The sequence below is a fragment of the Desmodus rotundus genome, chromosome 1 (genome assembly GCF_022682495.2).
Source record: "Desmodus rotundus isolate HL8 chromosome 1, HLdesRot8A.1, whole genome shotgun sequence".
Taxonomy (NCBI): domain Eukaryota; kingdom Metazoa; phylum Chordata; class Mammalia; order Chiroptera; family Phyllostomidae; genus Desmodus; species Desmodus rotundus.
Genome location: NC_071387.1, coordinates 102,863,510 through 102,887,375, shown reverse-complemented (window position 1 = coordinate 102,887,375; position 23,866 = coordinate 102,863,510). Strand labels below are relative to the sequence as shown.

General features: G+C 39.5%; 1 protein-coding gene and 1 pseudogene across 1 annotated transcript in view; one reads left to right on the top strand and one right to left on the bottom strand.

Annotated features, from left to right (window-relative positions):
• The window catches only part of RBFOX1 (RNA binding fox-1 homolog 1), a 2,121,844-nt gene that overhangs the window by 1,237,049 nt on the left and 860,929 nt on the right, over window positions 1-23,866 (bottom strand). The window lies entirely within an intron of this gene.
• On the top strand, window positions 9,510-12,945 carry LOC112298455 (calponin-2 pseudogene; annotated as a pseudogene).

Below are 23,866 nucleotides of genomic sequence, written 5' to 3'. Positions count from 1 at the left end.
TTTAAAAATGGAACATTTTTGTTACATTTAAGTAGAGAGTCTCATGTGGAAATATGGTCAAGAAGGTTTTTTTTCACTTAACTTATGTGGAACCCAAATGTCAAAGCGATTAATAAAACCAAGGTGGTGCAAATTATTTTCAGCACTTGATTTAGATATTTTGAGTGTGTTGGCTGTCTTCCATGTGGTATAACATTGATTGTTCTCAATTAATGTCTCAATTTGATTGCTATCAACTTCAATTGATCTATCTGACCATGGAACATCATCATATAGCAAGAAATCTCCAGCACAAAACTTCGCAAACCACTTTTGACACATTCCATCGGTCACAGCACCTTCTCCACACTCTGCACAATTCTTTTTTTTTTGCATTTCACTTGCATTTTTACCTTTCTTGAGATAATAAAGCATAATATGTTGAAAATGTTTATTTTCTTCCATCTTCAATATTAAAATGGCTAAAAAATTCACCAGTTTTGATAAGTTTTTTTAAATGCATGCTGATATGACAGCTATCACAATACAATCTAACAAAATTGTTTCTAATGAAGTTAAAGACAACTAAGTGCTACCAGAGCCATCTTATGGGAAAACAGTGAAAGAACCTTTTGGCCAATCCAATAAGTTTTGACAGGCAGTCTGATGTAGTAACTAGGAATGCAGACTCTGAAGCCAGAGTGTCTAGGTTTAATCCTAGATCCAGTACCTCCTACCTATGTGATTTGGTACAAATTACTTAACTCTCTGGGTCTGCCTTTCCCCATCTGTAAAATGATACTATCAATATTGCCTGCTAAATAGGATATTATTAAATGAAAATTTCTACATATGTAAAGCACATAGAATGTATATAGATAGTAGCAAATATTACCTGGGCTGGGCTATGAAGAGTGAGTATGATTTGGACTTGAGGGTGCAAGTGTACCCCAGGTGAGTGAAACAGCAAAAATAAAGTCAGGAAGGAAAGGAACTGAAGGTACCCAGAGGCAACAACACTGTATGCTTTCGTATGTGACTGTGGTAGCAAAGAACAGCAGGAACACGGCAGAAGCCAGATCAAATAGGCCTTTCAGTGTCAGTCTAGAGTTTTGGAACTGTGTTTTGTAAGTAGTAGAGAACACGGGCGTTCAGGGATGCAGCTCTCAGGCTGAATTTTAGTTAACTCTTTATTTCAGGCCACTTTTTTCATACCCAAATCTGGAACACCACAAAACTGGTAACAGAGATGTTCCAAGTCACGAAACAGACAGTTCAGTGACTTTTTGACAATGTACAAATAAAACCATTGTTAGGGAAGGGGCAAAATTCAGTCTGACTATAGGAATTTCCTGGACTGAATAACAAATTGACTATGTGATATCCCCTCTCCCACCCCTTTTGTGGTTTTGTTTAGACATTATCTAAGACTTGACAAGACAAAGCACATCTTAAGGCCAATGAAAACATGGATATTTTGACTTTAAATATCTTTTTTATTTTTAAGTTACAGTTGACATAGAATATTATATTAGTTTCAGGTGTGCAACAGTGATTAGACATTATATAACTTATAAGTGATATTTTCAATAAATGTAGTACACATCTGACACCATACATAGTTACCACAATATTATCGACTATATTCCCTATGCTGTACAGGCCTTATATCCCCATGGTTATTTTGTAACTACCAATTTGTTCTTCCTAATCCCTTCCTTTTTAACCCACCCCCCAAACTCTCTCCCATATGGCAACCATCAAACATTTTCCGTATCTGTGGGTCTGTTTTGCTTGTTTGTTTATTTTGTTTTTTTGATTCCACTTATAAGTAAAGTCATATGGCATTTGTCTTCCTCTGTCTGACTTATTTTACTCAGCACAGTACTTTTTAGGTCCAACCATGTTGTTGCAGACGGCAAGATTTCAGTCATTTCTATGGCTGAGTCATATGCCATTGTGTGTGCATGTGTGAATCATTTCTTTATCCATTCATCTATTGATTATTACATGTTGCTTCTATATCTTGGCTATTTTGAATGATGCTGCAATGAACATATAAATGTACATGTCTTTTTGATTTAGTGTTTTGGATTTCTTCAGATAATATCCAAAAGTAGAATGCCTGGGTCCTTCTCTGTCTCTTGTTATATAGCTGTTGTTTAAAAAATCTATTTTGTCTGGTATAAGTATTGCTACCCCAAATTTTGTTTGTTTGTTTCCATTTTCATGAAATATTTTTTCCACCCCTATATATCTTTCAGTCTGTGTGTATACTTTGATCCGAAATAGGTCTCTTGTAGACAGCATAAGTAAGAGTTACAATTTGTTATCCAGTCAACCTCCATATGACTTTTGACTAGAGCATTCAATCCATTTGCATTTAAAGCAATTGTTGAGGTCCTGGCTGGCGTGGCTCAGTGGATTGTGCTCAGCCTACGAACCAAAGGGTCACTGGTTCAATTCCCAGTCAGGGCACATGCCTGGGTTGTGGGCCAGGCCCCCAGTAGGAGGATCACGAGAGGTAACCGCACATTGATGTTTCTCTCACTCTCTTCCTCCCTCCCTTCCCCTTTGTCTAAAAATAAATAAATTCTTTTTTAAAAAACGTTAAAAAAATAAACTGTTGATAGATAGGTATTTATTGTTATTTTACTATTCATATTTTTTACTTTTCTTCTTTTACTTCTTATAGAAGACCTTTTAGTATTTCATATAATACTGGTTTTTGGTGATGATGAACACCTTTAGCTTCTTCTGGTCTGGGAAGTTCTTTACCTTTCCTCCGATTATAAGTGATAGCTTTGCTGGGTAGAGTAATCTTGATTTTAAGTTCTTGTTTTGCATCACTTTAAATGGTTCTAGCCACTCTCTTGTGGCCTGCAAAGACTCTGTTGAGAAATCAGCTGATAGTCTTATGGGAGCTCTCTTATAGATAACTAACTCTTTTTCTCTCTTTTTTAAAGTTTTTATTTATTTATTTTTAGAGAAAGGGGAAGGGAGGCAGAAAGAGAGGGAGAGGAACATTGATATGAGAGAGGAATATCGATCAGTTGCCTCTTGCACACTCCCCGATTAAGGACTGAGCCTTCAACCCAGGCATATGCCCTGACCAGGAGTTGAACCAGCCGCCTTTCCCTTTGTGAAATGATGTCCAAACAACTGAACCATACCAGTCAGGGCTAACTGATTTTCTCTTGCTACTTTTAAGATTCTCTCTTTTTCTTTAACCTTAGGCATTTGAATTATAGGGTGTCTTGTTGGGAGCCTCTTTGGATTCATCTTGTTTGGGACTGTCGGCATTTCCTGGACTTGTACATCTATTTCCTTCACCAGGTTAGGGAAATGTCCCATCATTGTTTTTTTACATAGATTTTCAATATCTTGCTCTCTCTCTTTCCTTTAGGCACTTCCATCATGTGAATGTTGGTATGCTTAAAATTGTCCAAGAGACTCCTTATACTATCCTCATTTTTCTGGATTCTTTTCTTCTTTTTCTGTTCTGATTGGGTGGTTTCTGCTCTTTGTCTTCCAAACTGCTGATTTGATCATCTGCTTCATCTACTCTACTATTGATTCCTTGTAATGTATTTTTCATTTTAGTTACTTTATTCTTCATTTCTGAGTGGTTCTTTTTCATATATTCTATCTTCATTTTTATGTTTCTTATCTCTTGGTTGAAGTTCTCACTTTCATCTACTTTTCCCCAAAGTTCACTGGGCATTTTTTATAACCAGGGTTTTGAACTCTGCATCTGATAGAGTTCTTGTCTCCATTTTGTTTAGTTCTTTTTCTGGAGTTTTGTTATATACTTTCATTTGGGAAATGTGTCCTTTTTTCCTCATTTTGGCTGCCTACTTGTATTTGTTTCTATGTATTAGGTAGACCTACTATGTCTCCTTGGTAGAGTGGTCTTATGTAGTAGGTATCATGTAGGCTCCATTGGCACAGCCTCCTTAGTCACCTAAGCTGGGCACTCCAGGTATGCCCCCTATGTGAGCTGTGTGCACCCTCTTATTGGAACTGAGCTTTGATTGCTGTCAGCACCTTACTGGTTGTGAGCCCATTGGCTGTGACCACCATGGAGGATCGGTTGTGCAGGAGCTGAATACACAGAATAGGACTTACTTCCCTAGGGCTCTGGGCCCCCTGAGTCTGCATCTTGAGTATGCCATTTGTGCAGGTGGTTGGTTGGGTGGTATTTTGACATGATCTGAAGTTGTCCACCAGGGCCTCTGACTCTGGAGCCTATGGAAAGTGCAGGCCAAGATCACTGCTATCTGTGCCCTGGCCTAGGCCATCCAGCATGAGCAACAGAGCAATCTACAGATGGCTGCTACTTGTGTGGGGCTGGAGGCACCGTGGAAAGGCCAAGCTGTAAATGGAGGCTGGCTGCTGCTAGTGCTGTCCTGGGGCAACTTAGCAAGAGGTATAGGGCAAGCTGAGGCCAGTTGCTGCTTATTTGAGAGATTTTAGGAAAGTCTGAAGGATGAGCCAAGACATGCATTTTGTATGCAAAAACCATTAGAAAGATTTTGGGTGGAGTAACATCTCAGGGAATCACCAGGGCAGGGAGAACAATGTTAGCCAGGTTGATGAAGACTTAAATATGGTTCCCTCCTCCAGGTTCTTTAGGGGGATGGTTCAGAAAATGAACAATGGCCTCTACCAGGACTTCTGTCTGGGAGAAAGCTGCCCCTCCAGCTCTTGCCTGGTGCCAGACAATTCCGTTCACCCCCATATGTCCCTGATGACTTTTCAGGTGCTGCCCCAGTGCTGGAGCTCAGAGTCAGTGAGTCGAAGTCCATGCATGAGCCATTTAAGAGGAAAGCCTGAGACTTCAGCAGCCCTCTATCTCACTCAGCCACAATCCTGCCTGCACCTCCCCCTCCCTGCTTTTTACAGCAGAAGTTATGGGGACTTTTCTTCCTGGCACTGGAACCCTGGGCTGGGGGTGTCTTGTATGGACTGGGACCCCTCACTCCTCAGGACAGATGTCTGCAGCTGATATATATCCTGATTTTTGCCCACTACACATGGGTGTGAGGCCAACCTGTTCTAAGTCTCTACCCTTCCTACCAATCTCAATGTGGCTTTTTCTTTATATCCTTAGTTGTAAGACTTCAATTCAGCTAGAGTTCAGACAGTTCTAAATGATCATTGTCTTTTGGTTTAGTTGTTATTCTGATGTGGTTGTGAGAGGATTCAAGTACTGCATTTACCTATGACACTGTCTTGACCAAAACTCTCGAAACGTGGCTATTAATAGTCTGGTTTTAATGTTTGAAGGTCTCTGTTTGACATTGAATTATTTAGCAATTTTCATTTCTGGGAAGTTCTCAGAGCTACCTTGCACCAAAGAAAAATTTACATGCAATTAGATTTTCCTTAAAAACAAACAAACAACAACATAAAAACCCTGTGGAATTATGTCCTCCAATGAGAAACCGTTGGATGTATGTCCACTTCACTGTTCTACATGAGACTTTATCAGAAACAAATACCATTTCTTTATTAACTGCACCTTAGTTAGTTTAATGCCAAAGTCCATAGGCTCACCAGGACTCACTAATGATGGTCATAAAGAAAAAGGCATTTTTATCTTATACTGTGTATATCTGAATGAACACACAAGTATACACAACATGAAGCCTATAGTTTTTAAGCAATCCTACGAAAGGAAAAAAGAAAGTGAGGGAGGCAGGAAGGAGAAAAAAAATCATATCCCTGAAGTTTCAACTACTTCCTGTGTGATCTTATCCTGTCAAGCAAATTCATGACCCTCATCTAGAGGAATACTTTCCCATGTATTCTAGAGTGGAAAGTATAATGTTCTTCATTTACAGTAGCACATTTTATTTTTTAAAGATTTTCTTTATTTGTTTTTAGAGAGGGGAAGGGAGGGAGAAAGAGAGGGAGAGAAACATCAATGTGTGGTTGCCTCTCAAGCACCCCCTATCAGGGACCCGGCCCACAACCCAGGCATGTGCCCTGACTGGGAATCAAATCCACGACCCTTTGGTTCACAGGCCAGCGCTTAATCCACTGAGCCACACACACCAGCCAAGGCTATACAATAGCACATTTTATACAATAACAAAAACTACCATCTCATCCCAATCAACACTAACTGAACACCCAATAGGTAGTAAATCCTTTTTTGTCCATATGTGTTAAATTCACTTTAACCACAATAAGAACACTGCTATGTGGTCCTTTCCTTTTCTTTTTTAATTCCTCATATTACTCATATTTAAATTACTACTGCTTATCATTACAACCCATGCTGGTCCTTATTACACATGTGACTAATTATTACTTTCAAGTATGGTGGCAGGATTTGTGAAAAGGTAGTTTCTAAATGCAAGAATCCAAGCTGCATTTCCCCCCATGAAAAATGCGGTGGTCACAATTTTTCACATTTCTAAACCTCTTCCCTCATTTTGCTTAAAAGCATTGCTTATCTCTTATGATGTTGTTTCCTCTTCTGTCCATTCCCGCCTTTAAGCTGTTAAATTTCCATTTCATTCTCAACTATCAAAGGTATTCAGATGCCCTGTTCCCTCTTCTCTTTCTACACAGCTTCATAAAATCATTATTCTATTATTGTGGACTGATTCTTCATATTACTCATTCAATTTTCTCTCTTTACCAATGGCCTCAAATCCTGACTACATTCAGAAGACATGTGCATTATTTTGTTCCTTATATTGCCTGGGAAGGCATTTTTCCTCAGGATGCAACTATCCCTCCCTTTCCATTTTACAACTCTTATTCATTGCATGTTCTTGTACTAGAGCATTCTATGTTTTGACTCAAAATTAGCATTGCTTGTGGATGAGACAGATGCTGGACAATGCCGGACATGCTAGAAGGTGGAAAGATGCTCACTTAAAATGGCATTAAAAAGTAGCATTTTAGCAATTGCCGATGAACAGCTATAGTTCTGTAACATAGGCATTAGCAGGCTCACAAATGTCTTTCTTCCTCCCACTGCTGTGATTAAAATGGGAGCTGATTAGGATGGTGCCAGCCAGCATCCAAGTTAAAATGAGTGACTTCCTCACTTCCTATTGATTATACAAAAGGTACACTGGTGGGATTTTATTCTTTGCAGCACCAATCAGAGGTAGAAGACCTACTTACTCCATCAATCTATATCTACCCTTTCCAACAAATCAATGAAATGATATCTCTGTGACATCTGCAAAGAAAAATTCTATTGTTCAGAAATTGCTCAACAGTGTAATCTGAAGGAAAGATCATTCTCATTACTAAACAGATCAGTACATTTCTTTATTATTCTAAAAATAACTTGTGCACAAATAAAGGGCATAGTTGGTAAAAATGATAAAAGCTCATTCTGTTCAAAGTCCAGACCTGCATGTAATGACTACTTACCTTTCTCATGCTGCAGGAAGCTAAAGGGGTTGCTTCTGTACCCTCCTGGGGGTGACAGAGTACTAATGAGAAGAATCAACTTAAAAACAAATGTCCAAGAATTACTGATGGTTCCAATAGACCTTAAAGCTCCAGGACTACAACTCAGCCATTCCAAGAGAGACTACCAAAACCATGTTCTAAAATTTACCGTAGCACACAGGCATAAAGAGAATTTCTGCCAGGATCTGATTACAGACCTAAGATTTTGCTTCAGCTATTGAAGTGGTGAGGACAGGCAGTGGACAGAGTGCTTAGTAGCATGAGCTTGAAGTCAGAGTTCCTCAGTTCAAATCCCAGCTTTTCTTTTTCCTAGGAGTGCAACTTTAAATCAGTTCTCTTACTGCACTGGGTTTTTTTTTTCAGTCTATGAAAGAGAAATAATAAAAAACTATAACAGTTCCTGCTAAAGGGTTTTCATATGAGTGGGAATGGAATAATGCATGGACAGTAGTAAGTTTGTTACATGCTCAAAACCCTTGCTACTCAGCATGTCTATGGGTTGGCAACATCCAATCACTGGGAGTTCAGTAGAAATTCAGAATCTCAGAATCCAACCTAGATATGCTGAACCAGAATCTGCATTTAAACATGATCTCCTAGCACAGTGCAGCTTGAGAAACACTGCTATAAATACATTTTTATATCATTCTAATAAGCATTGTTGACCACAAACATTTTCTCTATAAATTTTAACAACTTGGAGATATTTTAAGGAGTATAATTTTCTCATTTGTACACTAAATTGGAGCATTCACATCTCATCTGGGTCCCCACACAGTTAAGAATTACATCAAGTCACAAAGTGGAATATGAGTCACTTTAGTGTTGTCTCAAATGCCTTAGAGATGCTTGTACAGACACAAAAGTTTAGAGTGTGCAAAATGCACTAATGCTTAGCATGCCTCTTTTTTTAGCAAGAAGTTGAAGCTTAACTTTTTTAGCTTTTTTTATTGTTGTTCAAGTACAGTTGTCTCCATTTCCCTCCACCACTCCCCCCACCCCAGCCATCCCCACTTCCCACCCTTGATCCTACCCCTCAACACATGTCACCTAAATTGGAAAGCTCATATTAAGATATTAAGTTCTACCAGATTTCCTAAAGATGTTTGTAGCTGAGAAACAATAGCTTGATAATTTTAGAGTTTCTTTTTACATTTAAGTAAATATTCTTAAGCTTAGACATTTAGATGATGATAAGTGAAAAAAATTTTAATATGCATTTTATGATATGTGCCTGTGCAGATAAGTGTATATACATATATACTGTGAAATAGCAATCAGCAAGCCTTTCATTTCCTTCTTCCTATTAAACACTTAGTCATTAAGCAAATGTTTATCAAAGGCCAGCTGTATGCCAGGTATTGCACTGTGCTAGCAATGGTGCAAACGATGCTGGATGAGACCCACTGTGAATGCTGTAGTATCTGGTATTGTAGCCATACACCTAGCTCCATGTCTGACACACAGTAGGCACTCAAAATACATCCATTGGCTAATCTAATAAACACCATATTGGCATATACCAATTACAATATATAACTGTTGACATGTTTGATTTCTACTGAAAATACAACAAGCATAATTTCAAGGCTGAGCAGATGGACAAGAAGGAGAAGGGGAGCGACACCATGACTGTTTTGGTGGCATTCCTTGGCATTTTTAAGTCTGGAGCGGCCACTTTACCCTCTCAGCCATCCATTTCCACTGGAGAATGGTAAATCACTGAGTTCACTCTTAGAGGCTAAATCTTTGTCATTTTATACTCAACCCATTTGTCATTTTATACTCAGTCCATTTTGTTTAGTTCTTTTTTTGGAGTTTTGTCCTGTACTTTCATTTGGCCAATATTTCATTATTGATTCATTCATTCAAATACATCTTGCCAGTCAGGTCTGTGCCAGACACCATCCTATCTCCTTGAATGGAACAAATATTGCCATGACTGGAAAAGTTACAATCCTTGCTCTCACAGGCTTTGAATACTAGCACAGGGAGATAGAGAAAGAACTAGGAAATAAACAATATCATTTAGAGTGATCATGTCCTAGGTCCAGTCTTCCTTTATCAAAGCCTACTGGATGGGACACATGGGGAGATATCTGCCACCAAGGCATGCGCCCCCAGATGCAGACTCTGCTACTCAGGTGAGCCTATGCAGTACCTGGGGACTTGCCTTTCCTCCTTCGGAGCAGCCTCAGAAGGTTCCAGATTATTCTCTAGCCCAGTGGGCAAATGAGAGAAACTCTAAAGGAAATTACCTAGCACTGAAGAAATCCTTTCAGAGTCCATGCAGGGCTTCCTAAGGATTTGATTGCTATCTCCCAGAACTCAAAAACATACATTTACTTTACTCAGTTAGAAGGTCAGCTCTGAGAACCCCACATTCTATGTATAGTCAGTGTATTCTGTCCAATCCCTACTACAACTGTGAAAGACAGGTGGTGGCATCTTCCATTTATTAAGGAGAAATGGAAGCAACCAGGACTCACCCCAAGGTCAGTCCTTTCAAAAGTTCTCACACATCTAAGCAAGACTTCTGAACTCTCCCAAGCTATTGACCCTGGGGATGTGTCTTTAAGGGTACACTTTAAGACACAAGGAGACTTGGCCCTCAGAGTCCATCAGAGAGGAAAGGGAAACTGGTGGAAGTTGAAAATGGACACCATAACTGCAACGTCAGCCGAGCCCTCCTGCTGAGACTCAGGCTCTCTTGAATTATTCAGAGTGTTGCTTTGTAACATATTTCGGCATTCCCCCCAGAGAGAAGGCCATATGTGAACATTTATTATCAGGTCCAGGACAGTGTGTAATTAATATTTTGATGCAGTACATCCACCTGCCTTAATGTTTACTCTCACAATATTAGTTTGGTTTGAAATAAATAATGCTTGGCTAACTGTACGTTATCCCACTTTCAGACAAGCCTCAATTTATTTAATTATGTGACTGGTGATTTATTGTTGCATTCCTACTTGGGTTACATGTTGTGTTAATGGGCCATCAATGTAAATAAGGGGGTGCTTGGTAAAAACCCAATGCCTCCAATGCTACTAGGGCTTTCATAAAAAAGAGAGTGAAGGAGTGTGATCTGCCTAGAATCCAAGTCTCCTCTGATGTCGCTAATAGGCTCTGTTCTCCTTTCCTGACCATGGAGACTGCAGAAATACAAAGATTGATGAGCTAGTACTGGAGACAGGACAAGCAGGGAGAAGATACCTGCCAAGGTGATGGTCATTTACACCCCTAAACACAAACCTCTCACCAGAAGGAAAAGTAGAAGCTATTATGCATTTTAGAATGTGTGAGGTGAAGAACAATGACACATCTTTCATTGTGCATAGAGTCAGCCCTTAGCAATACCCAAGAGGTCTTTGGGGGATGAAAACCTTTATTCATATATTGCAATGTGGGATTTCAGGGCTCTTGGCTCCTGTGGATTGGGAAATATACTGTCACTATGAAAGCTGTACTTATCTCCACCAAAACGAGTGGTCCCCATCCCTTTTACTCAACTCGCATGCACCTCAAATTCATACTTCCAGAAATAGCCTTAAACTTTCCATTCTATGGTTCTTTCCCTATTTCTAATATAATGCTTTTGTCATGGTGGCTTCTGCAGAATTTACTTCCTACTTAATATATTTCATATCTGGAATTCCAAGTCTGAATTCCCCACTTCTGTATCATTGTGACAGATTCCTCAATATTTTTTAGCCATTATTTCTAGTTTTCCTTTTCCTTGATTCCCTATAGTAGCACTGAAATGAAACTACAATGGTAAAATCAAAATTTCTGAAGTTTCCTTGCCTTTCTCAATGTGAGCCTACCTAATTCTGAATGTTTCTTTTATACCCTTGTTTCTGTACATTTCCCCTGTGCCCTAGGGTTTTAAGTGTCAGCCGAGGGAATAACAAACATGCTAGCCATTTGGAAGTGCATTTGGTTTTTTTTCCCCATTTCACACACTGCAGTTAATAAGCCTTTAATAAGAAGAACAATGTGTTCACCATGTATGCATACATAATGCGAAAGGGGTCTGGTGCCTCTAAAACAACTCAGCACCAATACCAGTTCAGTGAATACCAGTGACTGATCAGGGGAAATAATTTCCACTCCCACCAGATCCTCCGAGGTCAGGGGCATTCTTCTCCATGATTGAACAGTTGTTGAGTTTACAAGGCAACCTCCCCACCTTTTAGAGTCATGTTGGACTTGTCCTGACTCAAGGAAAACACTAACACCATATTAAAAGCTGTAAAACATTGTTTTGTGGTTTCTTCCTCAGGCATACAGGGGGAACTGGCATTAAATAAATGGAAACATTTCCCTTAACTCCAGAGCACACCTGCTTGTAGTTCCTCCAGTCAGCATCTCCAATGTCACGTTTCATCTAGACAGGACAGTCTACGTGAGGGCCTCGTTAGCCCGGTGACTTCCAAATATTGGCAGCTTACCCGCAAATGTCACTGGTGTTTACTTTAGGGACAGGTGACAACTTGTTGAAAGTTGATTTCTGAACTATACCCAGAGCTGTGCAGATGGCAGAGACCAAGAGTTTGGGTGGGTCTGTCCTGCCGTCGCACCTGCTGGCACGAGCTCTATGCAGTTCAACAAGGGGCCCTCATATGGGCTTCAGGCCAAGGTCAAGAACTGGCTCCTATCCAAATATGACCTCAGATGGAGGCAAGACTCTGCAGCTGGATCTAGTGACTCACAGGCCTATCAGTCCCGACTTCCAGAAGGGTCTGAAGGATAGGGTTATCCTGTGTACACTCATGAATAAGCCGCAGCCAGGCTTGGTCCCCGAGATCAACAGCTCCATGAAAAACTGACACCAGCTAGAAAATCTTTCCAACTTCATCAAGGCTATGGTGGAGCTACAGTATGAACTCCGCGGACCTGTTCCAGGCCAGTGACCTGTTTGAGAGTGGAAACATGGCGTGGGTGCAGGTGTCTCTTCTGGCTCTGGCAGGGAGGGCCAGGACGAAGGGGCTGCAGAATGGCATGGACACAGGCATCAAGTACTCTGAGAAGCAGGAGCACAACTTCAATGGCACTATGCACGATGAAGGTGGGCCAGTGCATCACTGGGCTCCAGATGGGCACCAGTAAGTGTGCCAGCCAGTTAGGCATCATGGCATATGGCACAAGCAGGCATATGTTTGACCCCAAGAACCATATCCTGCCACTCATGAACCACTCAACCATCAGCCTGAAAAATGGGCACCAATAAGTGTGCCAACCAGGTCGGCACAACTGCTCCTGGGATCCAGCGGCACACCTATGACACCAAGCTGGGGGCCAACGAGTGTGACAACTCCATCTCTCCACAGATGAGCTACAGGCAGGGCACCAGCCAAGATGACCAGGTCTTTGGCCTGAACTGACACATATAGGACCCCAAGTACTGCCCACAAGGCCCAGTGGCCAAGAGGGCTCCAGGGTCAGCCAATGACTGACTGCCCAAGCCCAGGGAGGGCCCTGAAGTATCCCCAAAATTACCAAGAGGAGGCAGGCTACTGAGGCTCCCCTTGTGTGGTGTTTCCCCACATCATCACTTCATCTGGGATTTTGGGTTTTTCTGTGTTTTCATCTTTTTTTTTCTACGTGTTCATGTGCTTTCAAGTGAGGGTCTGTGAAAGTCAGATATAGATGTGTGTGGGGTGGCGGACCCTGCCAGGGCACAACCAGGTAACAAATTTCCCAACAGACTCCAGGCCAAGCTGTAGGGGAAGAAGAGATCTGCGCAGGGAGGAAAACTGGCTCAAATGGCTTCCAGTTGCTTCTGTCCCTCTTCCCTTTCCTCTGATGATATGTTTGTGGTTTCTGTACCTACAGAAGTTTCAGGCAGTTTTATAAAAACAAAAATGATTTTTGCGGGTGGGGATGGTGTAGGAGGATACGGGGAAGGAAACCCCTGGGAGGGGGCCAGGCCACAGTCCACAGGTATTTTAGGCATCATTAGGGACTGCATTTCTCTACAACCCTCCCAGGGGCCCAGAGAGGAAGCTGAGGCCTCAGCATCACGATGGAGTTCTGAGTGGCTAAGGGAAAGCCAACCCCCCCTCCACTCTTGTCCCCTCTCCCTCAACAAGCACTGAACAGAAACCCTGGCCAGGAGGTACTCCCTGGGACCAGCCCCACCCAGGAGCCCAGGGACCGACAGATAATGTGAAACACCAACTGTGGAGCAAAGGCAATAAAAACCTCTTTTTAGGAAAAAGAGAGAGAGAGAGAGAGAGAGATTGGGTGAACTAATTACTTTCAGTGCCATTAGCAAAGCCAAAGAATGAAAAGAAATAAAATTGCAAGAGGAATTATGTTTTCTAGCTGCTAAGTAGATAATATGAATAATGAGGTAAAATGATTACCATCCACCATTTGAGCACCAATGGCCTAGATGTTATATGAGTCTAATTAATGGCCAATGCTCTTCAGAGAATAGCATTAAAAACAAGCACACATAAAGGTCTTTCCCTCCACCCATCCCAGTGCCACCCATGCCCTACTTGGACCAACACAAAGAACTGCCTTTCTGCATTGTAGTCTTGTACTAGGAAAACCTTCACTTTCTCTAGCCCTCCAAATAAGAACAGCTTCAGGAGCAAAGTTGGTTTTGCATTAAAGGAACCAGGAGTTGACAATAAATTTAAAATATCATTGTAGGTAATTTGGCCATAACTCTGCCAGTCACTGTCAAACCACAGTGGGCTTACCAGAGATACGAAATTTCTAGTTAGAGGATTTTGGGGGAAAGAAGGAAAGAGAGAGAGTGTGTGCGTACACATACATGTGTTCACTGTAGATCCTTCTGCAGTGTGTCACTGTGAATCTCTGTCACTCCTAGACTAATGACATGTAGAGACACTTGGAATAAATGGTACAATACTTAGGCAGTTAGTCATCCTTCCTGGTATTAAAATTAACCAACTTTTGGAGGAATGTTCATTTTCCTCCTGCTCTTGAGGCTAGATGACACCTATGTGTACTATTTGAAGTTCAGACAGTACAACCAAACCCAAAAAATGGACCTCTGATTGTTGATGTTTTCACTTCAATTGCAGAGTGTGCTTGAGAAGAATGGGATAAACCAGAATAAACAGAAGGCTTAACATATTCTCTGCAATGTAAAATAGTTGTTAGGAGTGAGGATTTTAGCGTTAGCTAGATGCTGGATCATACCCTGGCTTAGTCACTGCACCAGTGTGACAATGTGCACAAACTTCCCAGTCTCTTGCAGTGTGGATTCTTTAAATTGTGAATGGAAGGTACGTGTACCTACCTGACACGAAGGTTGTAAAGATGGAATAAATTAGACAATGCGTGCAAAATGCCAATGAAGTATTTGGCACATAGGACATGCTCAATAAATGAGTAGATCTTGTTATTATGCAAAGCTCACTCTCCATGATTCTGAAGACTTTCAGTTTGTAAGAATCTGAGAGAATGCTTAAATATCCCTTAAGAGAAGGCACAGAGTGAAAGGAGTGGAGAAGGCCCTGAAGTCTCAGCCGGATGTCAAATTCACTGTTCAGAAAAAGAGTCAGAAATTACCTTGTTAAAATTTCCCATAGGTTTTTCAATTTTAGATTATACTATGTCCATCTGTCTCTGGGATCAGACATGCTGCTCTATGCAAAGTCTGGGACTTTTCCCAAGAACTAGTCAATACTTGTGAATTTAGATGAAGATAGCTTCATCTAAAATTAAAGCTTAGAAGTGATACCTTCATTTCAGAACTTTTACTTCTTGGCATATGTAGATAATATTCTTTCTCTGCTCAGAAGCAGGTAATAATGTACTACTGCATAAACAATATATGTTTGTTTTGCCTGATAATAAATGCTTAACCATTTCTGTCCCTGTATGCCCAGGTTGGCCTAATTTCTGTCCACTGTCTCTCTACTCAGGACAGGGAAGAGGGCTGTCAAAATGCCTGAGTTCAAACCTGGATCAGTTCATAGAGCAGCAGTGAGATCTTGGGCAGGTCATTTAGTCACTCTCATTTTCATGCTACTCCAATGCTTTCTGTGAGGACTCAGTGAGAAATACATATGAAGCATCGACACTTTTATTGGTACTCAGTGAACACTCGAGGAATTCAACTGCTACTGTTTGTACTATTGTTATTACTATTAACACCATAGCTGCTATTCCTTACTCGATGTTGCCATATTAAATGGTGCAAGGGCCCCACTCCACGCCTACTTCTTTAACTGTGAGTACTACTCTTTCTTCCATGCTATAAGTTCTAAAGCAAAGCCCTTCAAGGCCCACACCATTAGTGAAGCTGTTTCTCCCCAACAATTCATAGTGATTCTCTCAATCAATCACCTGTTTAACAACATGACTTTATTCATTCATTCATTCATTCTTTCATTCATTCATTTGATTTATATTGATTTTTTTTTAAGAGAGAGAAAGGAAGGGGGAAAGGGCGAGACAGAGAGAAAGACAGAGAGAGAGACGGAGAGAGAGATTTTTTTGTTCCACTTATTGATGCATTCATTGGTTGATTCTTGTATGTGCCCTGACCAGGGATCGAACTTGCAATCTTGGTTTATCAGGATGACACTGTAACCAACTGAGCTACCTGGCTAGGGCCAACATAACATATCATTTAGAAGCATGGACTCTGGAGTCATTTTATAATGTCCTAGCTCTACCACTCCCATGCTGAATGACACTGGCCATTCTAATAACCTCTCTGAGATTTACTTTCCTCATCTATAAAATGGGATCATAACAGTGCCCATTTCATAAAGTTATGGCAACAATTCAGTTGGATAATATGTGTAGTATGCCGCCCCGGCATCTGGCACAGAGTCATCACCTCTGAAGGTTAGCTGCTCAATACAAATGCAATTTATATCTCATTACATCTCCGTCCATCTACTCAATAGATGTCAGCCCAGTGCCTTCTTGTCTTATAGTATGTCAATGGGTTATCAATATGCAGATCTGCTTATAGATGTTAGGCTGCGAGCTCTCCTTGACAGCCACATTTGTCAAAAAGAAAAAAATCAAAGCAAAAAGAAATATCCACCTACTTCACACACAAAGGTTTAGGCATGTGGGCTTATTCCTGGGGGTTCCTGTTCAGGAGCCACTACACGTTCAGTGCAGTCAAAGCCCTTCAGTGTGCCTGGGTTAGCTGTCGACTGGGATGGACACACAGACCACTGTGTTTCAACCCTCATTTTTTCCTGCTATGAATTTTGATTATATAATTTCCCTATCTTAATTACTTCTGCAGGTACCCCTGCTCATGGGGCCAAATAATGTCACAACCACCTTCCTGTTTACATCACCTAAGTGCCTGTGCATTTGTGTCCTCCTTTAGATGCTGCTGGGATGAGCTACACAACTATGCAAATTCAACGCTCTTAATCTCCTCTCATAAATCAAACCTTCCCTTCCCTTAATCTGTCTCCCTCTCCATTGCCAACATTTCTCCGATCTGTCTCCATCTTTCTCCTACTACAAGTACCAGAAATAAATACTACAGATTAGAGGTGGGTGAGCTGATGGATACAAAGAACAGAAAAAGAGGAGAGAGGAAAATGAAGAGAGAGAGCTGAGAGGCAGCCCCAGGAGTTGTGAGAATGGAGGCGGGAGGTAGGCTGCTGTCTCTGTAGCTGGGAGACTATGGCTGGTCTCATTCAGGCCAGGGAACAGGGAGGTATCTGCAACATCACCACACTGAAACCTTACCTCTCTGGTCAATATATTTGTTCTGAGTTTTCCCAGCACCTCCAATTCAGGATTCATTTTATTCCCCTCTATCATTCCCCAAAAAGGAATTAGCCTGTCTTTTCCAAAGTTAATCTCATTTTAATCTTTTTTTTCTCTTCATATTTCTAGCCTGTTTAGGGTAGGTTTGTAGAACATCCTCAGTCCACACTCCTGTTTGCAACACCTTCCAATTTAATACTGTCTGCAAATTTCATTAGCATGCAATTTACTTTCTCTTCCAGATCATTAAAAAAAAAAAAATAGCCTCACCTAGACCAAGCTATTATGAATCTTGCTTCCACTCTCCCTAGATCCCAGCCAAGTGGGAACATTACCATTTATCATTATCTTTTGTTTATAATCTTTCAGCCAGGTTTCATCTAAGCCCGTTAGAACTAATCTTGATGAGAAAAGAAAATGCAGATAAATAAAACTGAACTCTGACATCCAGAGCCTCACTCAAGATAAAACATATAGCCTGGTTAATGGTCAACATTTTGTTCATGTACTGCTTCTCTATGATAATCTCCCATACAGTGACTCTCAGCATTCTTTCTTCAAGGCCAATATGGAGTCAGATTCATTACTTACTGAGAATTTCTAAAGTACATAAAAGGGATTGAATCTATTAGTCCTAGTTGTTTAAAACTTCCGTGGAATCTTCATTTCCTACAGTATTTTCAAACTCCAAAGGGGCAGGATCACTTTTCTATGGAGAAAGCTCTCTACGAAATGTCCAAGGCTTATTTATTTCACTTCTGATGCTCAGAAAGCCATGGTCTTCAACAAAGTGGAATGAGTTTTTACCGCCAGTCTTGGTACTTGACGTGTGCTAGTTAATGAAGTTCTATTTATGGCTTTAATGAGGATAAAACAGCCATTTCTTAGCTAGGTGCCAGATACAGAGATTGATAACAAGACTAATCCTAATATAATTCCCTTAATAATGGTGAAAAACCACTCAAGTACCTCAATACATCAAGATGTAAATGTTTTATAATACCCATAAACATCCTCAGAACCTAATAGAGTTAATTCCACTAAGATTGAAACAAGTGAGAGGTGGTACAAAAATCAATTTGGCTTCACCTCCAATGATTTATCATCACCACTCCAGGATCAATTAATTTTTCACCAAGAAAATGTCTAATGAAATTTTAGACCTAAGAAATGGCAAAGAAAACACCAACTTTGCTTCAGACTCACATAATGGGCTAGACAGATTTTAACCTTCACAATGATGAAACAAATCTAAATGAAAATTACCAATTGTTTAAGATTTAATATCCAGACTAGTTTATTGATCTTTGGATAAAAACCAAAATAATTCCACCTGCTCTGTTTTAAGCTATTTGCAAGTTTCTACTACTTCTCAATATTTTTGATTACAGATAAAGGATTATGAGGAGAAAAAAGGGTACTTCTTTCTCAACCTAAAAATAAAAGTAAAAGAAAATCTTTGTAAAGACTCAAGGCAGCAAGAGAAAGCACAAAAGAGAATTCATGGATGATGATGAAATGTCACCCTTTCACTACTGGGCCCCATTTAGACTCACCAACCCTGAAACTGAAATGCAGTTTATTAAGGTATGAAGTGATGCATAGATTTATGCTTTATACAATCAAGTTAAACTCTGCTTGGGTTGTGCCTTCATTTTTTGCTGAGCCCTATAATTTCGCTTGTTTGGAGTAAAAAAATAGAGCATGGAGAAACTTGCAGGGCAAGGAATGATTCTTAAAGAAAAGGCTTTTAAGGTGAACAGTTACTGTCTGGCACTGGGGCAGGAAATTGGCTTCAACGACTCATCCCTGCAAAGAAAGGGGTGATGTGGTCACAAAATATGTGCCAACAAATTTACTGTTCCTCTTTATGGCTTTCCATAAAGTCCCTTCATGCACAATGGCAAAAACGACATCCCATTTATACAGCATAAAAATTAAGTGACTAATGGGCTATGTCCAATGAACTCCTGCCCACTTACAAAGTAAGAGAACTTCAAATTTTAATTCGTTCAGCTCAAGGAGGCAATGGGACATCATCACCTATGCAATGATTACTTGAAATTAAATTTCTGGCCAAGTAAAAGTGACCGTGAAAGACTGTGTCATAAGGGTAACTATTTCTTCGAGGGCTTTACAACACCATGACTCAATCTGTGCAAATCAAGTTTCTAACATAACTTCAATCAGGGTTTTTCACATCTCCATCACAGGTCTTGAATCACCATCCCTATTTCCTATACACCACAATGAAGGATATGAGACACAAGAAGTTATAGGCAGCATTCAGAATCCAAAAGTCAGTATGTCTTTCCAGAAGTACATGATAATCGATGTTTTGATTATGTAATTTATGGCTCATTATAAAACTTGAATTATTTTCTTAATCTCTCAGAGGTGAGCTACACATGTAGTAAAGTTCTGTTGAGATCGGATTATTTTGGTTTTAAAAAGTGACAACCCTTGCTCTGGCTGGATTGCTCAGTTGGTTGGAGCATCATCCCATACACCAAAAGGTTGCAGGTTTGATTCCCAGTCAGGACACAAACCTAGGTAGTGGGTTCAATCCTCAGGTGGGGCACATATAGGAGGCAACCAATCAATACTTCTCTCTAACACTGATGTTTCTCTCTCACACTCTCTCTCCCTAAAAATCAATAAGCACATCCTTGGGTGAGAATTTTTCAAAGAATGATGACACTTGCCCAGGTCTGTTTCCCAATGCTGCTGGAAAAAAATAAAATTCATTCAACAAAATTTTCAACAAATGGTTATTGAACACCTGTCATGTGTCAAACATTGTTTTAGAAACTAAAGATAAAGTATAAAATAAGATGAGAATGGCCCTTATCTTTATGGAGTTTACATTCCAGTAAGGAGCAGAGATAATAAGTAAATAAAGGAAATAATTGCAGACTGTATTAAGCATTAGGAGAAAGATGGACAGGATGCGCTGATAAGCAATAACAGACAGAACAGTACTCTTTGGAGACTTAATGTGTCATATCTGAATGACCAATTAATGCATGGAGTAAAGTTAAATCCAGCCTTATGAAAGGATAGCCAGTCATCCAACAGATAGGCTTTGCCTCATTAGCATGTACCCAAAACTGAGAGGACATGGGAGAGCCTAGTGTGTGGTATTCCACACGTTTGACATGTTTATCGAATGAGATTCTGACCACAGTCCTGAAGACTACAATGTAATGACTCTTTTCTTTTAAATTTATCTACACTTACTTTTTTCTTCAGTGCATATGAAAAGGTATTCATTTAATGAGAGGTAAAGTTTTAAAGAAAAAATATTTTAAAACTCTTCTATATCCTCCACCAATGAGAAAAGACTAACTACATGCAAAATTAAAACACACTATACAATTATAATAATCAAAAGTGTGTGGCACCAGCATCAATACATAAATAGAATAGAAGATATAGGAACATGTGATAATTTAGGATATAATAAAGCCACCATCACAAACAAGTTGGGTGAAGAAGAGAATAAAGTTTTTTTTTTTTTTTAGCAAATGGGGCTGAGAAACTTGTTGAAATAGTTCTTGGAAATTATTAAATTGTTTTAATTTAATTGTTTTAATTGTTCTATATTTCAGTGTCAATTACCTTACCATATTAATTTTCAGCAAGAAGTGTTTTTATTTCTTCCTAATATTTTCTATGCCACTTATGTCTCCATAGTAAATTGTTCTTTATGCAAAAGCAGGTTTTTATTTGAATTATTATTATAATAGTACTACACTAATATAGTAAATAATATAGAACCATCATGAGCACACAATGGAAAGAAAGATGGACTTTAGAATCACAGGTACCAGATCTGAGTCCCAGGTCTGCTGTAGAGAGCACGCTTGAACATACCACTTAACCTTTTTTCCATTTCAATGTCCTCATATGCAAAAGGAAATTAAAGGTGTTAATAATTCCTATCCCTCAGGGTAGTTTCGAGATTCAAATGAGATAAGACGCCTGACAAAATTGGAAGAGAAGTAAAGCCCTGCATAGGTATCAGCAGTCATTATTACTGGAAGTGTTCAATAAATGTGTTTTGGTTGAACAATGTTAACTTTGCAACCCTGAAGCTTGACCGAGATGGTCCTGTGGATGTCGGTATGTGGACACACTTGGGTTGTGTTCCGGTAGAATGAGTTCTCAGGTAGTATCGCCACCCTCACTGCAGCGGCCTGAGGAGGGCACACTGGGGCGGCAAGGCTGGGTATCTCCATTTCCCCCCCCAAAACCAGAGGGATATAACACCTCTTGTCTAAGAGCTTTTACAACACAGGGTCTCAAAACATTTTAATCTATCTGCCTGCTATGCTGTCCTGCCTATATGGCTGGCTCCTTCTCATTATTCATGGATTAATTTAAATGTCACCTCTTCAGAAAGGCTTTCTCTGAATATCCTATCTAGCTAATTCCAGTTGTCCTCCATCTGCTCATTCCCTTCACAGCACTCACCATTTTTTATTAACTTGATAAATGTTCTTTTTTAGGTAAGCATTTTATTTTGACATAATTGTAGATTCACGTACAGTTGTAAAAAGTAATACAGAGAGATCCTGTGTGCCCTTTACCTGCTTTCCTCCCAATGGGGTGAGTTATGAAATCACAGTACAATGTCAGGATTTTGTAGTACCGTAATATTAGTACAGTCAGGATAAAGAATACTTCCAGAGATAGAAGGATCCCTCATGCCACCCTTTCTTTTTTCCCTTTTGCATTGAATTTATTAGAGTGACACTGGTTAACAAAATTACACAGGTTTCAGGGGCTCAACTCCACAACACATCACCTGTACACTGTGTTGTGTGTTCACCACCCCAAGTCAAGTCTGTCCCATCACCATTTCTCCCCCTTTACCCTTCTCTACACCCCTGCACCCCTTCCTTCCCCGAGCAGTCATCACACATGCCCATGGGCTTTTTCTTTTTTTTTTTTCTTTTTGCTCAATCCTGCCACACTCCCAACAGCTGTCAGCCTATTCTCTATATCTATGAGTCTGTCTCTGTCTTGCTTGTTAGTTCATTTTGTTCATTAGATTCTACATATGGGGGAAATCATGTGGTATTTGTTTTTCTCTGACTGGTTTATCTCACTTAGCCTCATGTTCTGCAGGTCCATCCATGCCACTCTTTCATAATTACAACTACTTCCCTCCCTCTTCCACTTAATCCCTGGCAATGAATAATCTGTTCTTCATTTCTGTAATTTTGAAATTTCAAGATTTTAATACAAATTGCATCACACATTATATACCTTTTGAGATAGATTTTTTTTTAATTTAGCATAATTCTCTGGAGAAGCATCCAGGTTGTTGCATGTGTAAATAGTTCATTACTTTTTATTGCTGAGTAGAATTTTCTGGTATGGATGTATGGCTAGTGGGTATACATTCACCCACTGAAACATATCTGGTTATTTCAAGTTTCTGGCTATTATTAAAATAGCTGCTGTAAACATTTATGTACAGGCTTTTGGTGAATGTAAGTTTTAATATATTTTGGATAAATGCCTAGGAGGATCATCATTAGGTTATATGATAGTGGCATGTTTAGTTTTTAAAGAAACTAAAGTGATTTCCTAAAGTGGGTATACCATTGTGCAATGTGTGAGTAATCCAAATTCTCCATGTTCTTGCCCGTTTTAGTGTTCAGTATTTTTTGATTTCATCCATTCTGATAGGTGCATGCTGATATCATACTGCAGTTTTAACCCACATTTCCCTAATGGTTAATGATGTTGAAAAATCTTTTAATGTGCTTACTCGACATCTATATCTTCTCTTCAGTAAAATATCTCTTCTTGTCTTATTTCACTTTCCCATTGAATTGCTTGATGTTTTCTTGTTGAGTTCTGAGAGTTCTTTATATGTTCTGGAACTGGTCCTTTGCAAAAGTTTTCTCCAAGTGTATAGTTTGTCTTTTCATCCTCATAGAAGGGTGTTTTGCAGAGAAAAAAAAAGATCTTTTTATATTGAAATCTATTTTCTTTCTTTTATGGATTGTCTTTTGGTATCAATTCTAAGAACTCTTTGACTAGCTCAAAATATCAAAGGTTTTATCCTCTTTTTTCTAAAAAGCGTATAGTTTTATGTTTTGCATTGAAGTTCAGAATCCATTTTGAGTAAATTTCTATATAAAATGTGAAATTTAGGCTAAGGATGTCCAATTGCATTCTGAATTGTTCCAAGAATATCATTACACTAAAATAATATCATTCCTAAATTGAATTCTTTTTGCCTCTGTCAAAAATCAGCTGGATGTATTTATGAAGACCTATTTCTGGGTGTTATATTTTGTTTTATTGACCAGTGTGTCTAAACTTCTGCCAATAACACATTCTTGATTGCTGTCACTAAACAAATAAATCTTGAAATGAGATAGACTCATTTGTCCCACTTTACACTTGTTCAGCTACTTCAATTTCATTGCTTTCCCAGAAACATTTGAAAATAATCTTACCTATCTCTATAAAATCTCTTACTGGGATTTGATAAGCATGGTATTAAGCCTGTTTGTCAACTTGGAAAAAAATGTCATCTTTACTGTGTTGAGTCTTCCAATACATGAACACAGTAAGTCTCTTTGATTTTTTTAGAAAAAAATTATTGTTGTCAACATTTTGTAGCTTTGACCATTAAAGTTGTACGCATTTTGTAAATTTTTATTCACTACTTTTTGAATCATTTTAA